Source organism: Macrotis lagotis, chromosome 5 (assembly GCF_037893015.1).
Source record: "Macrotis lagotis isolate mMagLag1 chromosome 5, bilby.v1.9.chrom.fasta, whole genome shotgun sequence".
Classification (NCBI taxonomy): domain Eukaryota; kingdom Metazoa; phylum Chordata; class Mammalia; order Peramelemorphia; family Peramelidae; genus Macrotis; species Macrotis lagotis.
Window position 1 is genome coordinate 155,766,911 of NC_133662.1, and position 15,288 is coordinate 155,782,198.

The 15,288-nt window shown below is 36.0% G+C and overlaps 1 protein-coding gene and 1 pseudogene across 13 annotated transcripts in view; one reads left to right on the forward strand and one right to left on the reverse strand.

The window, feature by feature from the left end:
• HIVEP2 (HIVEP zinc finger 2) overlaps nucleotides 1-15,288 on the reverse strand; it is a 392,429-nt gene that overhangs the window by 295,346 nt on the left and 81,795 nt on the right. Inside the window, exon 1 of one of the 13 annotated variants that reach the window (XM_074187724.1) lies at nucleotides 1,273-13,780. The exons of the other annotated variants lie outside the window; for them this stretch is intronic. The gene's annotated coding sequence lies outside the window, so the exon portion shown is untranslated. Of the gene's footprint in view, nucleotides 1-1,272; nucleotides 13,781-15,288 lie in introns of those variants that run through there. 13 annotated transcript variants of the gene reach the window in all.
• LOC141488040 (large ribosomal subunit protein uL18-like) lies at nucleotides 10,324-11,269 on the forward strand (annotated as a pseudogene).

Here is a 15,288-nt window from a genome sequence, read left to right on the forward strand (position 1 = left end):
AAATGAGAGCATTTTTAAGAAAAGCACAAATTTCTTTTAGAGGCTGCTGTCTCTTTGGTGCATTGACTGGTTAACTAGCAAAAAGTTATGGAGTTTCTGTTTTAAGTTGAGTGTGCCCCAAGCAGTCATTCATGAAGAAGGGAATACTATATTCATAAAAAGTTGGGAAAAATAAAAATGGGTAATTATATTTAATAAAGGCCATTTTTCTTGTAAACATTTACTCCTGAATTAGCGATAGACAAAATAAAAAAAATTAAAGAATGCATTCCCATAAATATAAATTATGTCCTTGGATATTATCTAGTTGAATTTTTAAATAAGATATGCCATGAAAAGTCAGCCTGGTGAAACAACTATCTAATCTCTCAGCCAAAGGTTAATAATTAGTATCTTATTTCCACAGTATCTGTTCATAACTTTTAAAGTGTAAGGGGTTTACTTTCCCAAAGAAGGAACAGTCATTGACACAGAGAGGAACAAAGAGGTAGGAAGATGGATAAATGCCTCCTCCCTTATCCTGGAGCTAATACCTACTGAAATACAGGTGACAGAAATCTGTCTACAACTTCATTGTAACCTCATTTAAAGATTGGTAGAAGAAAGTTGGGAAGGAAAGGAGAAGACATAGAAATATGTGTTCATTCCAGTTCTTGTTTACAGTGTTAGGTACTTAAAACCCAGGAAACGAATCACTTTATTCCCCAAAATATGGTATGCTGGTTGAAGTAACAGGTGCACCTTAGCCTTAAAATTCTCCCTTAGCTCAAGGCACCTCTCGCCATCCCCTCCCAGATGATATCCCACGTTAAAACAAGGCAGACAAAAATCGAGTGCACAATTCTCACCGGTTGGGAAAGCAAGCAGCTTGCTTTAAATTTCAAATCTTTCCTTTTACATAAATTATTGAAAACAGCCCCATGATCCCCTGGGAGGAGGCAAAACTGCCATTAAAAAATATCAAGTAATCAAAACCTAAATAAATGACTTCCCCAGCAAAGCGCCAGGAGCTCCTCGTTGCACCACACTTGCAGCGCTCCCCGACGGGGGTAAAGCAGCGCTATGGCCACTGCGCCCAGGCTCAGGAAATGCACCTTTCCATGCGTGCAAACGCACCCGCGGCGGGTTGCGGAGCCAGCTGAGCCAGAATTACGGCTGTTCACATAAGGAATCCCCCCCCTTCCTCCTCCTCCTCTTTCTCCCTCCCTCCTCTTTTTTTTTTCCCTCTTCCCCCTCCCCCCAACACCCTCGGGTGAATAATATCCCGGCTACCTGCATTTATCAGTCCCCACGATCCCGTGTCTTCAAGCATTCAGGGAATTTAGCAGCCTGGAAATTCCTGTTGTCCATTCGCTGAGGTCACAGATAAAAAAAAAAAAACTAAACAACAGCCGTGGCCCCCATCAATCATAAGTCACTCACTGATAGAATGTATGGTAGGAGACCTGATGTAAGCTAGTCACCAGAGAAAATACCCACTGATGACGCATATCCAGGCATAAAAATAGTTACAGGGCCCTCAAAGGGATTATTCAACAGCCTACATTTAGATTTTCTTACAAGAGACCCGAAGTCAATTTGCTGGGAGAGTTGAAGTTTAAGCTTCCTCAAAAGACATAACCACAAATAGCTGGTTTAAATAAGCTGCTGCAATTACAACCTGTTTTGTAAATTTTAACACAACATTACAAGCATTAAACCTAAACATACCCACCAAGTGTCTATAAAATGACATAATCTTTTATTTTATCCATGTTCCTGTTCATTGAACAATCCCTCTTGCCGAAATACCCCACCCAAATTAATTTTTAGTGGGCCCAAAGAAATGTAGTATTACCCCCTTTCCTTTCTCAGCTTAATATTAACCTGCCAATCAGAAAGGAGTTCATATTCAAGTACAAGAATCTTTATCTTAAAACTGCCTTGTATGATGATAAAAGTTAATTTGATGGTGACTTTTTCCAATGCCATCAACTTCTTTACATTCCCATTTGTTATTAGATTTGTCTGAATTGATGTGATCATTTTACAAAATCAACATTTGTTTATGCAGCGTCCCACATAGATCATTCCTAATGAGAAATAAGGTATAAAATAGAACTCAAATTGAGATTCTGGTGTATCTTATTTTATGAGGAAAAAAGAAGGGACTTTTTACATGTGCATCAGATTTAATAGTTCTCGAGTCATCTGTTCAAAACTCTTTTCCCTCCCACTCAAGCATATGCACAGATACCCTGCAATTCAGGTCTTTCACAAAGATTTCATATTCATAAATGCTGGATTTTTGCACATTTTTATATCTGAATATCTAAATATGTTCCCATCCCAGAATCCTCTAAGTACACGCACCCACACAAAGAACAACTGAAAACCGGACAAAACCATACCCACAGATATTACTTCGATATTTACACCTTTTTTATTTGATGGTTAGAATTACCAATCCATCCCTCCAACCCCCCCCCCCCCACAAAAAAAGGCATTAGAATTTTCCTTATTGCTTGAACAATTAGTAGCCAGTAATCTTTTTATCTCTTTATCTTTCAAAAGGTCCTCCAAAGAATCTTCCCTCTTATGGAATTTATCCCAATACATTAATGTTATCAGTATATACAACTATCAGAAACACATTAACTGCACTATTAAAGCTTTTAACAAACACACAAAAGTCTTTCTCTTAAAAAGCAGAACATCAAGTGGTTAATGTTCCTTCTCTAGGAACAGCAATAATAACAAGCATTTTTTTTTTATTCCTGAACTGGTAGCTAGGTTCTACCTCAATCTCCTCAAGTATGATAACACAGCTATAAATACAGGTGAAAATTATTTTTAGTACTGAGATTACGCAAAGTATTCACGTTCCTCTCCTGTGCATATGTGCCGACAGTCTATTTGGCCTACTTTTAGGGATCCAGATGGGGAGTGTTCATTAGTGCCCTCTAGTTGATTGTATCTATAACATGCTAAAGAAATACATAAATGTCCAGCTCTTGCCTAATTGCTCCCTTTGGCCATTAATAATTGTCCAAATAAATCTGACATATATCCATCCATACATACATATATGTATATATATATGTTAAACAAAATTTCCAAAATATTAAGTTTAAGACACATCCCTTGCCCTTGTAATCAATGGGATTACATAACTAATACACAAAACAGTATGTGAAAAGTGCATGAAAGAACTGCAAATAATAATGTGTTGACTTAAAGGAAAAATTATTTTAAATTTGGAGAATATGGGAGGTTTCATGCCAAAAACATGGCACCTGAATTAATAGTTAAAGAAAGGGTTAGATTTCAACAGGCAGGAATTGGGAATTATCCATTCCAGGCACAAGGTAACATGTGAAAAAAGGCATGGAGACTAGAGAGGGTTGGACACCAATGGGCAAATGGTCCACTTTTATCTAAACATAGTGTAAAGCTGTCCTTATAAAGTAAATTGAGGGCAGATTGTGAGAAACTTTAAGTGTCAGAAAAAGAGATTTTTTACTTGATTTGGTAAGTAATGTTTTCATTGGAGGAGGATTAATATGATCAGAACAACACATGATGACGATTATAGAGACCACAGTATAAAGAATAAATTGGAAAGGATAGAGAACAGGGACATTTAAGTGGCACACTAGTTGGAGCACTTGTGCTGGAGTCAGGAGGATCTGAGTTCAAATGTGACCTCAGAAACTTACTACTTATGTGAGTGATCCTGGAGAATGAGCTTAACCCAGAGAGAGAGAGAGAGAGAGAGAGAGAGAGAGAGCAGACAGAGACAGAGACAGAGACAGAGACAGAGACAGAGAGAGGATAAAAGCAAGGCAGCCAATTAAATATATATATATATATATACAGTAGTCCAGGAAACTGATAATGATAAGGAAGGTAAGAAGAGAGCAAAATTGAAACATTAGAATTGTCAGAAAAGATTGTTTGAATTTTTTTTGTCTTTTTTGTCCCCAGCATTTAGTACAATTTTTAGGCTTAGCAGGCACTTAACAAATACTTGTGAACTGATTGTTTGGAAGTTAAGTACTTCATATTTGTTTGATCCCTCTTTATCCTGTCAGATCTCAATATTTCACCAATACCTCCCCTGTCAATCAAGAAGCAGGGCCAGAGAACTTGTCAAATGGTCTACAAGAGACCATTTCCCAACCCTTCCCTGATGTTTCCATCTTGTTTTTCACTCATGGATTGATAATAAAAATTAACATCCCTATTCCGATTGTGCAAAGTATGGCAATTTTACTTCCTTTATGACCCACTGGAATCTCTTTGATTCTAGGTTACAAAATGCCTAAATTCAAGTTCTCTTCTCTGGACAAAACTTCTATTCTATCATACCCACATATATCAACCATATTTCTCTCTCAAAGTCATATTCCACTCTAACCTAACCTTCCATTATGTCTTCTAGAAACACTATTTTTAAATAAATTTGCCTTCATATTAGACCTACCCCACACCACACCATACCTCCTTGGATGAAAAAAATGATTAACCTTATGTAAATAGTGGATTTCCTGAAAGGTAAAATAGACCAAAGAAAAATCACTGATTACATGAGTTAGAAATAACTATTATAACAAAGTTCAATTATCATTAAAACAAAGAAAATTTAAGATACCTAGTATCAAATCAGAACTGAAATACAGAAATTATAAATGAAAACTGCCAGATCTATTAGAACCAGAAAACAAAGTAAGGATAGAAAGAATCCACTCATTTCCTCCTGAAAGAACCCCTGAATGGAAAAGCCCTCAAAATGTCAAAGACAAAATACAGGACTTACTTCAAAGAAGAAATACCCAAGTGATCATGGAAGAAGCAGTTCAAGTATCAATGAATCAAAGTCACGATTATTTATCACAAGATAAAGAAAATTTTATCATAGTTGAGATAAAAGAACACAATATTCTAAAAAAGGCAAAATATATAGTCTTATAATCAAGAAAGAACTCTGAAAGTCTAAAAATAATCCTATAGGGGAAATGGATTTTAATGGAACACAAGATTTTCAAACCTTTCTAAAGAAAATATGTGAGCTAAGTAAGAACTTTTAAATTCAATCCTGGAGTCCAGAGAAACCTAGTAAATGTATTTGAGCAATTAGAAGAAACTCTATGATAATGTGGTGATAATATTCTAATAAGGTAAGGAGAAATAAGTGTCCCTTTAGAACCTTATGTCTTCAAAGGATATTGAGTTATATGAGAAAAAATGACAACTTGAGAATGGACTGCTTCTATTCCATGAGTTTTAAGAGGGGAAAGAGAAGTGAAAGGAAAAAGGATACACTAATATAGATAGGAGGAAGAAGGATGGCATTTGCATTTCTTTCAACTGTTAGAAGAAAAGAAAACAAATATGAAGTAAAAGGGTGAGGAGGAGTAGGCATTAACTTCACTCATCTGAAACAGACTAAAATAGACTTGAAATAGTAGACACACACACATACACACGCAAATGTAGAGACATTTTGTCATAGAAATGCATCAAACTCAATATGGAAACAGTAAGTGAACAGAACCAGGAGAACAATGTAGATAAGAATAACTTTGTAAAGGAAAGCAATTTTGAAAGACTTAAGAACTCTGATCAATGCAAGAACCAAATGACCTGTAAAGCATGTTATATACATCTCTGAACAAAGAAGTGAGCGACTCAAGACTCAAAAAGGAGATTGAACTATTTAGATGTGATAACTATGTTTTGCTTGAGGTAGGAGCTTAAGGAGAGAAGTGTTTGAATAGCCACTGTGAGGAAGAAAATATTCATTTTAAAATCACCATTCCTATTTTAGTGAAGGCCCTATTGAGAATAGTTAACATAAATGGTTTGGCACAGTTCAATCATTTCCTGCAACAACTTTGGGTTGGGGAAGAGTAGAGAAGGTGTCTTATAAGAATTACAGAGCAAAAGACATTGCTAGGGTACCTCCACAGTCTCCAGAAAAAGTCATTCATCACTGACACAAAATAATGAAAATAAAACAAAGAAACATCACAGCATTCTTACTCTATAAGTATTTAGCACTTGAACTAAAATTTAGGAAAATGAACAATGCACAGAGAATAGAGTTTAAGCAGCAGAATGTTAAACTTCTCAAGATGACACTTCTACAAGAGAAAAAAATCCAAATGCACTTAAATAGTATATTGCCTGGTAAACCAAAAGTATTTCACTAATATTAGAGAAACTTGTTAAAAATATTAGTGATCACCATACAGAGTTTTGAATCATTGAGTCACCAATATGTTTGCTTTTTAACTCTACAATGCAAAAATGACACTCTAGTTCTAAATCAACTCTGTAAACAATAAAAAATGTGTGTTTAGAAAAGGAATAGCATACTCCTAAAGCAATTCATCTTAAAACCTAAAGCAGATTATTTCAACTTGTATATGGATATTAATTTTTATTAAAGAGGATTATATATTATTTTATGTGAGGTCCATGGGAAATTATTCCTAACAGCCCATCGTGAAGAAATGGACTTTTGATTGATTGCTGAGCTAGAACTGAGTAAATATTCAAAAAAGTTTCAACCAGGATCTTTGAGCACATCTCTCTCTCTCTCTCTCTCTCTCTCTCTCTCTCTCTCTCTCTCTCTCTCTCTCTCTCCCTCCCTCTATCTCCATCTATCTATCTATCTATCTATCTATCTATCTATCTATCTATCTATCTATCTATCATCTATCTATCTATTTCCATGATGCTGAAAGGAGGCAAGGACTATTATAAACTTATTGAAGGGGAAAGAGTAGTAGCAGTTGTTATAGAAGCTTCTTGTTGCCAGCTGTCTATCTCCCCACTTAGGCCAGTCCATGGCCAGAGTGAATACAACACCCCCGTTTATTTCTTTCGCATTTTTTTCCTTTCCAGTTCTTAAGTGAAAGAGTGTTAGGTATGAAGATTATATAAAAACAACTAAAATTTATATAGTGTTTACTCTGGGCAATGCATTATTAAGCACTTTACAATGATTATGTCATATGATTCTCACACAACAGCCATGGGAATTATTTTCTCATATTTTACAGGAATGAAGTCTGATGCAAACACCAGTAAAGTAATTGGTCCTGAATCTCACAGTTTCTGAATTTCCCTTTTCTCCAATGGGGCTAAATTTGAACTCAAGTGTTCCTGCCTCCTGCTTTAGCACTCTAGTCATTATGCCATATCAGAGTTTGCAGAGCCAGCTCTGCCCCAAGAAGTCATTGGTTAGGAAAAAAGCAACAAAAAATAAAGCCCAAAGATTGAGAGGCTGCTTTCTGAAGTAACATTTCATATCATTTCTATCCCATTTGGAAGTGAATATGTTGAGCAATTTTGTAACACTGCTTTAATCTTGAGTTCATTCTTCCCAAAGACAGAGGAAGAAAGAGGGTTTGTATGTTATTTTGGCTATAACGTCTCAGTAATTATCACTTAGTAAAAGCTAATTGATATTAATCTGTTAGATAATCCTGGTGTGCTAACCATGGGGTCAATCATGGATATATGAAAGAAGGCTATCAAGGCAATAGCCAAACCTCTGAAGGACTTTGTAGCTCTGTATCTGTGAAGTATGCACTAATTAATCTGGCCTCTGCTACTGATGCCAGATAGCTCAATTATACAGGCAATATTGATGAAAAATAAATGAGACTAATCAATAAGTATTTATAAAGAACCTGTTAAATGGCATTAGCGATGTAAAGACAAAAATTACTCATTTCTTGCCCTCAAGGCTCATATTCTAGTAGAGGATTACACTTATTCACAGATAGGCAAATACAAGATATTCACAAAATAATTTTCCTAAGTGGTAAGAATTGAAGCAAGGGGAAATTCAGAAAAACTCTTGAAATGGGTAACCCATAACTTAAACTTTAAAAGGAGCTAAAGATTCTAAGAGACTGAAGGGAGGAGAGAATATTCCAAGTATTGAAGAACTAATAGAAATAATCTCCTATTCTAGCATAAAAACTATTTAAAATATATTAGGTTCTAATAATCATGACAATTAAGAACTACATCTGTATAGTTTTATCAAAGTTACAAAATACTTTTTTGCACATCTCAATTAATCTTCATACTAATTCTATGAGATGTTCATTATAAAAAAATATTAATCTTACTTTAACTGTCAGAAAGTAAAGAGACTTGCCCAGGATCACACAGTTTAGCCACTAAATGGCAAAACAGAAACCCTAAACTCATGTTTCCAGACTCTAAATTTGATAGATTAAAAATATGAACAAATCTAATTTTGATTTAATTTATTCCAAAGGCTGAAATAAGACCATTTGCCTCAGGAGGTAGGTATGAAATTCTGAGTTCTTTGAAAGATAGCACTAATGAGCCAAAAAGGACAATGGACATAGAATCAAAAGACTTGTGTCTCAGTAACAACTTACTCACTTACTAGATAGTGACCCTGAACAAGTTATTTAACTCCAATGAGTCTCAATTTCCTTAGTTATAAAATACATGAACTAACTTGCCAAGGTTGTTGTTTAGATCAAATACACAATGTATGTAAAGTATTATTAGAGTAAAATATTAAATAGAAACTACCACTTTTCCTCTAGCTTCAACATTCTAAAAAGAAATCCACTCAATGCTTTTGCTTCAATAAAGGTCATTTCTCATTAAATATCTTATTGTATGATATCCTGAGCATTTCACTCCTAGTGTTCAATTCTACTCCAATACATATTATCAGCTTGAAATAGTTTCATATTCTAATGTCGAATGCAGAATTGGAAGAGTTAACATTACAAAAATCTTAGAGATAGGTCATCTTTGGGAGTTCTTAACCTGGGGAATGTGGACAAGTTTGGCTTTATAAGAAATGTATTTTGATAACTATTTCAATATTATTGGTTTCCTTTATTAATGTATTTTATACTTTGCATTCCTGTTTTATATATTTTACACATTTAAAAATGAAATTCCAAGAGCAGGTCCATAGGTTTCACCAAGCTGTCAAAGGGGGATACCCCACAAAGGGGGGATACCACACAGAGGTTATGACAATTTGATTCTATCAATGCCTTCAATTTACAGGTGGGTAAGTTGTAGCCAACAAAAGTTATTTATGGTCACACAGAAAGTAAGCTGTAGATCCAAGGTTCAAACTCAGGTTAACTACTTCTAAATCCAGCTTTTTAGTCATGATTTCATGTTTTCTCCTATGGACCAGATATAACAAATGGATTGTATCTATATACATATGTTTGTATGCACAGATGTTTTCATTTTATGATTTCCAATATGTGTTCTCCCATGAAAATGATGTCAAAATACATATCAGAAATTTCAAAGGATGGAAGTACACACCAGTCCTTAATTCCCTCCAAATGGCAGCAGAATTCCTTGCCTGTTGCTATCTTCCTAAATAGTTTTCAGTCATATTATCAAATGCCTTCACTGAGGATGAACATGACCTCAATGTCAGGTATGCACTAATGGCAAATTCTTTAACTTAAAAAGGCTACAAGCCAAGACCAAAGTGGAGAGAGTGTTGGTGCATGATCTTCTGTTTGCAGGTGATTGTGCACTCAATGCAGTCTCTAAGGCTGAGATGCAACAAGGTATGGATAGATTTGCTGCTGCTTCTGCTAATTTTGGTCTAACAATTAACACCAAGAAAACGCAGGTACTCCATCAACCAGAACCACACCATTCATATGTGGAACCATTGATTACAGCAAATAAAGAAGTTTTGAGATCTGTAGACAAGTTCACTGACCCTGACAGTCCTTTCCAAGGAGGTACACATTGACAAAGAGGTTGATACTCACATTGCCAGAGCTAGCTCAGTATTTGGAAGACTCCGAAAGAAATTATGGGAGAGAAAAGGTATTAGACTGACTACCAAACTGAAGGTCTACAGAGCCGTTGTGCTGAACTCATTGCTATATGCCTGTGAAACCTGGACAATCTACCAACGTCATGTCAGGAAACTGAATTTCTTCCATTTAAATTGTCTTAGGAAGATCCTGAAGATTACCTGGCAAGAGAAGATCTCAGACACCAAGGTCCTTTCTCAGGCTAAACTGCCTAGCATTCCAATATTACTACAGAGAGTGCAACAACAATGGGCTGGATACATTGTTAGAATGCCAGATGTACGCTTGCCAAAAAAAAAACTATTTTATGGAGAACTCACACTGGGCTAGTACTCACAAGGGGATCAGAAGAAGCCATATCAAGATACCCTGAAGGTTTCGTTGAAGAAGTTTAAGAATTGATTGTACAGCCCTTTTTCCCCCCTAGCACTGCGAGGCCTGCTGGTCTGTGCAGAGGGCACTGGTCTCATTCAGTAGGATGGGGTTTGTGAAAGTTGTGAAGAACAAGGCCTACTTCAAGAGGTACCAGGTGACGTTCTGGAGATGGAGAGAAGGAAAGACAGACTACTATGTGCGGAAGCAGCTGGTGATCCAGGACAAAAACAAGTACAATACCCTGAGGTACAGGATGATTGTCCACGTCACCAACAGAGACATCATCTACCAGATTGCTTATGCCCGTATAGAAGGGGATATGATTGTGTAGCCTATGCCCATGAGTTACCCAAGTATGGTGTGAAGGTTGTCCTGACAAACTATGCTGCCGCTTACTGTACAGGCCTGCTGCTGGCCCGCAGGCTTCTAAACAGATTTGGCATGGACAAGATCTATGAAGGTCAAGTGGAAGTGACTGGAGATGAATACAACGTGGAAAGCATTGATGGTCATCCTGGTGCTTTTGCATGCTACCTGGATGCAGGTCTTGCCAGAACTACCACTGGAAACAAAGTCTCTGGGGCCCTTAAGATAGCTGTGGATGGTGGTTTGTCTATTCCTCACAGTACCAAACGCTTCCCAGGGTATGATTCATAAAGTAAGGAATTCAATGCTGAAGTCCATCGAAAACACAACATGGGCCAAAATGTTGCAGATTATATGTGCTATCTTATGGAAGAAGATGAAGATGCTTATAAAAAACAATTCTCACAGTACATAAAGAACAACATAACTCCCAACATGATGGAGGAGATGTACAAGAAAGCTACTGCTGGTATCCAGGAGAATCCAGTGTATGAAAAGAAATGCAAGAGGGAAGTTAAAAAGATGGAACCGCTCCAAAATGTCCACTGCCTAGAAGAAAGACAGAGCTGTTCAGAAGAAGGCAAGTTTCCTCAGAGCCCAGGAACGTGCGGCTGATAGTTAAAACATCAAAATCTTTAATTTTCTATGAAGATTTTCATATTAAGCCAATAAACTTATTAAACAAAAAAAAAAAAGAATTGATTGTACAGCATGGGAGACACTGGCACAGTATATAGTGTGCCCTCAACAGTGAGGGGGGGGGGCGCTGCGCTCTATGAGGTAGGTAGAATTAAACAGCTCAAAGGAAACAGACATCTATAAGTTTAGAATACCCATCCAGGTGTTCACATGGACCCAACTTGTGGTAGAGCATTCTGAGCTTGTATTAGTCTGATCAGTCACCAAACATACGGTAATTTGTCTCAAACACAGTCATGTCGTTTTGGTCTTCTTCAATGATGAAGAACAAGGACCAGCCAAATCAATCAAATTTATACACATTTAGCAATAGAACTGAAAACAATTCATCTGCTACCTTGATTATTCTCTGCAATAGGCTGACTTTTCTGGACCTATATTTACACTTTACTACCCAAATCCATGGTCTTAGGTTTATCCCTACATAATACAGCTCTATAAATACATTCTAGTTTACACTTTTTAAGAAAATCGTGTTCAATATCTAAACTGTTTCAGCTAAAAGTTTCAGGCATTCAAAGGTTTCTGTGACCTGGTTCTTATTCTCAAAAACTGTAAATGTATTACAAAAATAAGCATAAACCAAGGCAATAGTCTAGCCTTGTACAAGTCAGATTTTAAATTTAATTTAATTTAGGGAGGTGATATCTCATACTGCTAAACCTTCTATTTATCAGTTCTTTCTCTTGAGGTGGACAGAATCTTTCTTCATAGGGCCCTTATTGTTGATTTGAGTATTTATTCTGATACAGAAAAACTTAGTTCTTCACAATTATTCTTTGAATAATATTGCTATTACTGTATACAATATTGTCTTGATTTTACTAATTTCATTTTCCACAATTTCATGCAAGTCTTTCCATGTTTTTCTAAAATCAACCAGCTCATCATTTCTTGTAGCACGATAGTCTTCATCATAGAAAAATCAGTTTTAAAAGTAGATGGTGCTTAAAATTGCAGAGATCACACAGAACATCCTGTCATAATGTGGTCCTAACAAGGGAAAACTTATTGACCAAGAAAACATAAGCCTTATGGTAAGAGATTATCCACCCAAAGGAAAATTGAGTTTTGGTTCCAAGAATGTAGCTGAGATCAGCCTACACAATGTAAATTGTTGTAAAATAAATAGATAAAATGAAAATGTTCATCTCTCTAAAAGACTCTCCTACATGATTCTCATAGGAAAAATTAGAAACAATAATATGTTCTGAAGCCAAACATTATCTTAGGGAAAGAGGTTATGGTTATACCTATAAGCAATTTTGTTCCAACATAAACAGGAGGATGGATGTGTTCAGATTTCCCCTAGGCTTACTTCCTTGCTCTTTTAGCACAGTAGGGAAAGGTTTTTTAACTGCATCTTACAGAAACTTACATACAAAAACCATACTGAGCATTCTATAATGTTCTTACAAAGCATGTAGGCATGAAATTTTAAAAATAAATAAATAAATGGTTGGAGCATCTTTTTAAAATAATAATAGTAATTATAAACATAATAATAACTATATATATAGCTATATAATAATATAGTATATAAATATACTATATATTGGGGAAGCTAGGTGGCATGGTGGATAAAGCACCGGCCTTGGAGTAAGGAGTACCTGGGTTCAAATCCGGTCTCAGACACTTAATAATAACCTAGCTGTGTGGCCTTGGGCAAGCCAATTAACCCCATTTGCCTTGCAAAAACTTAAAACATATAAATATATATATATATATTACATAAAATATATATATATTATAAATATAAAAACATTTATATAGGTCTTTAAGGTTTATGAATCACTTTACATAATAATATTTTATATTTTAACTTGGCATTCCTTCCCCATTAATAACAATCCTGTGGTGTAAATATTACATCCCCATTCTGAAGATGAAGAAACTGAGTCTGAGAGAATTTTAGTGACTTACCCAGGGTCATACAACTAAAAAAGTTTCTAAAGAAGGATTTGAACTTAATTTTCTTGACTCCCAAGTCCAGCAGGCTATCCATTATACCTACGTTTACAACCCCCTTACAATGGGATTTTGCGTAGGAAAATACATACAAACCCTTTCACTTTTAACAGATCCCTCCTCTGAAACCCTCATAGAACTTTACATTTTTTCCAAGTACTTATTCTCTGCCTTTTTTGATATGTTTATTCTGATTCTTTCCCTCTTTTAATCATTTCCTATTTATCCTGTAATATTGGGCATTTAATGAGGGTAAAAGAGATTTGGGTTTAGGGTGTGGTCCTTAAAAAAGAAATCTAGCCTGTTAAACCCCAAGATATCTTGCAAGGTTTAAGTAATCAAAATTTATTCTCCTTTGGGCAGAGCATTCACAAGAAAAGGATTCTCTATGTGGACTGAAGGAGAGGAGTGAGGGAAAGGAAGAAGTGAGAGGAGAGAAGGAGGACAGAGGAAGGGAGGAAAGAAGGAAGGGAGGAAGGAAGGAAGGAAGGAAGGAAGGAAGGAAGGAAGGAAGGAAGGAAGGAAGGAAGGAAGGAAGGAAGGAAGGAAGGAAGGAAGGAAGGAAGGAAGGAAGGAAGGAAGGAAGGAAGGAAGGAAGGAAGGAAGGAAGGAAGGAAGGAGGGAGGGAGGGAGGGACCCCAGTGGGACAGCTACTACTACTCATAGCCCAAGCATCATTTGGTCATTGTTTGGCCTCTGATGGGTAAAATCTACATAGCAATTTTTTAATATAGCAATAGTGAATCTATATAGCAATTTTTTAAACAAGAAACCCTAGGGTCTTACCCACCTAGATAGAATTTTTTTGAGTTGGTAAAAGAGTCCATTCTTTGTTTCATTTCTTATCTAGCTGCAATCAGTGAACCGGAGTTGCCTCATACAAACTGAGATCTGGGAAAGATCTTAGCTAATGAAGGTCAGGTTCTTCCAATTCATCTCCAATCTATTTCTTACCTTTGGACCAAGATGGTTCCAGAGAACAGAGTGAGGCTGATGACTATACACAGACCTGCCTCACTTAAATCCAATGCACTTGCAAGATGTCATGGACCTCTTTGAGAATAAAGGACCAACAACAACAACAACAACAATTTATCCTTTATATAGATAGTAGTAATTTATTAGTTATTGTCTCCCCTATTAGATTGTAAACTTCTCAAGAGCAAGAACTCTTTTTTAACCTCTTTTTGTATCCTCCCCACTATAACACAGAATAATGCAATGCTTAGCAAATAAGAGACACTCAATAACGGTTCACTGACTGAATGATATTTATTACACTATATTATAGAATCTTGGAATATTAGAAAGGACTTCTGTTTCCATCTACTCTACTACATTCCCAAAAGAATTTATTGAATCTTTGAAGACTGCAAAAAAAAAAAGAGGGAATCCACTTTCTTTCTCATTCCCTTCTATGGGGGAGGGGGGGTAAATCTTAATGGTTGGAAAGATTTGCTTTCTCTTGATAACAAGTCAAAAATTTTAAATTTGTAATTTCTACCCAGTTATTGGTTCCTCTCTTTGTTGACAAACACAAATCTAATCTCTCTTCCATATGGCATCTCTTCAAATACCTGAACATAGCCACCATGTTTCATCTGGGGCTTCTCTTCTCTATGATAAACTTCATTGTTACTTCAACTACCTTCATATGACATGTATCCAAGGCCCTTTCATATACCCTCAGATGATATGAACATGCACTAGAATACACATACATATAAACATATACATGGTTATACACACATATATATGCATATACATACATAATACATATAAATGACTTATTCAATGAGGGATTTTTTTTTAATTTGACTCTATAGTCATTTCAATGGGTTTTTTCTGTTTTTTTTTCCTTTCTCAATGAAGAGTGAGGGAAGTGAGAGAGAGAAATGAAACTAACCTGAGGGGAAAAAAGAATTAACAAATCTTATAAGTACAAGAAGTACAGATCTCACCAGTCCTGGAGTCAGGAGGACCTGAGTTCAAATAAGGCCTCAGACACTTAATAATTGTCTAGCTGTGTGACTTT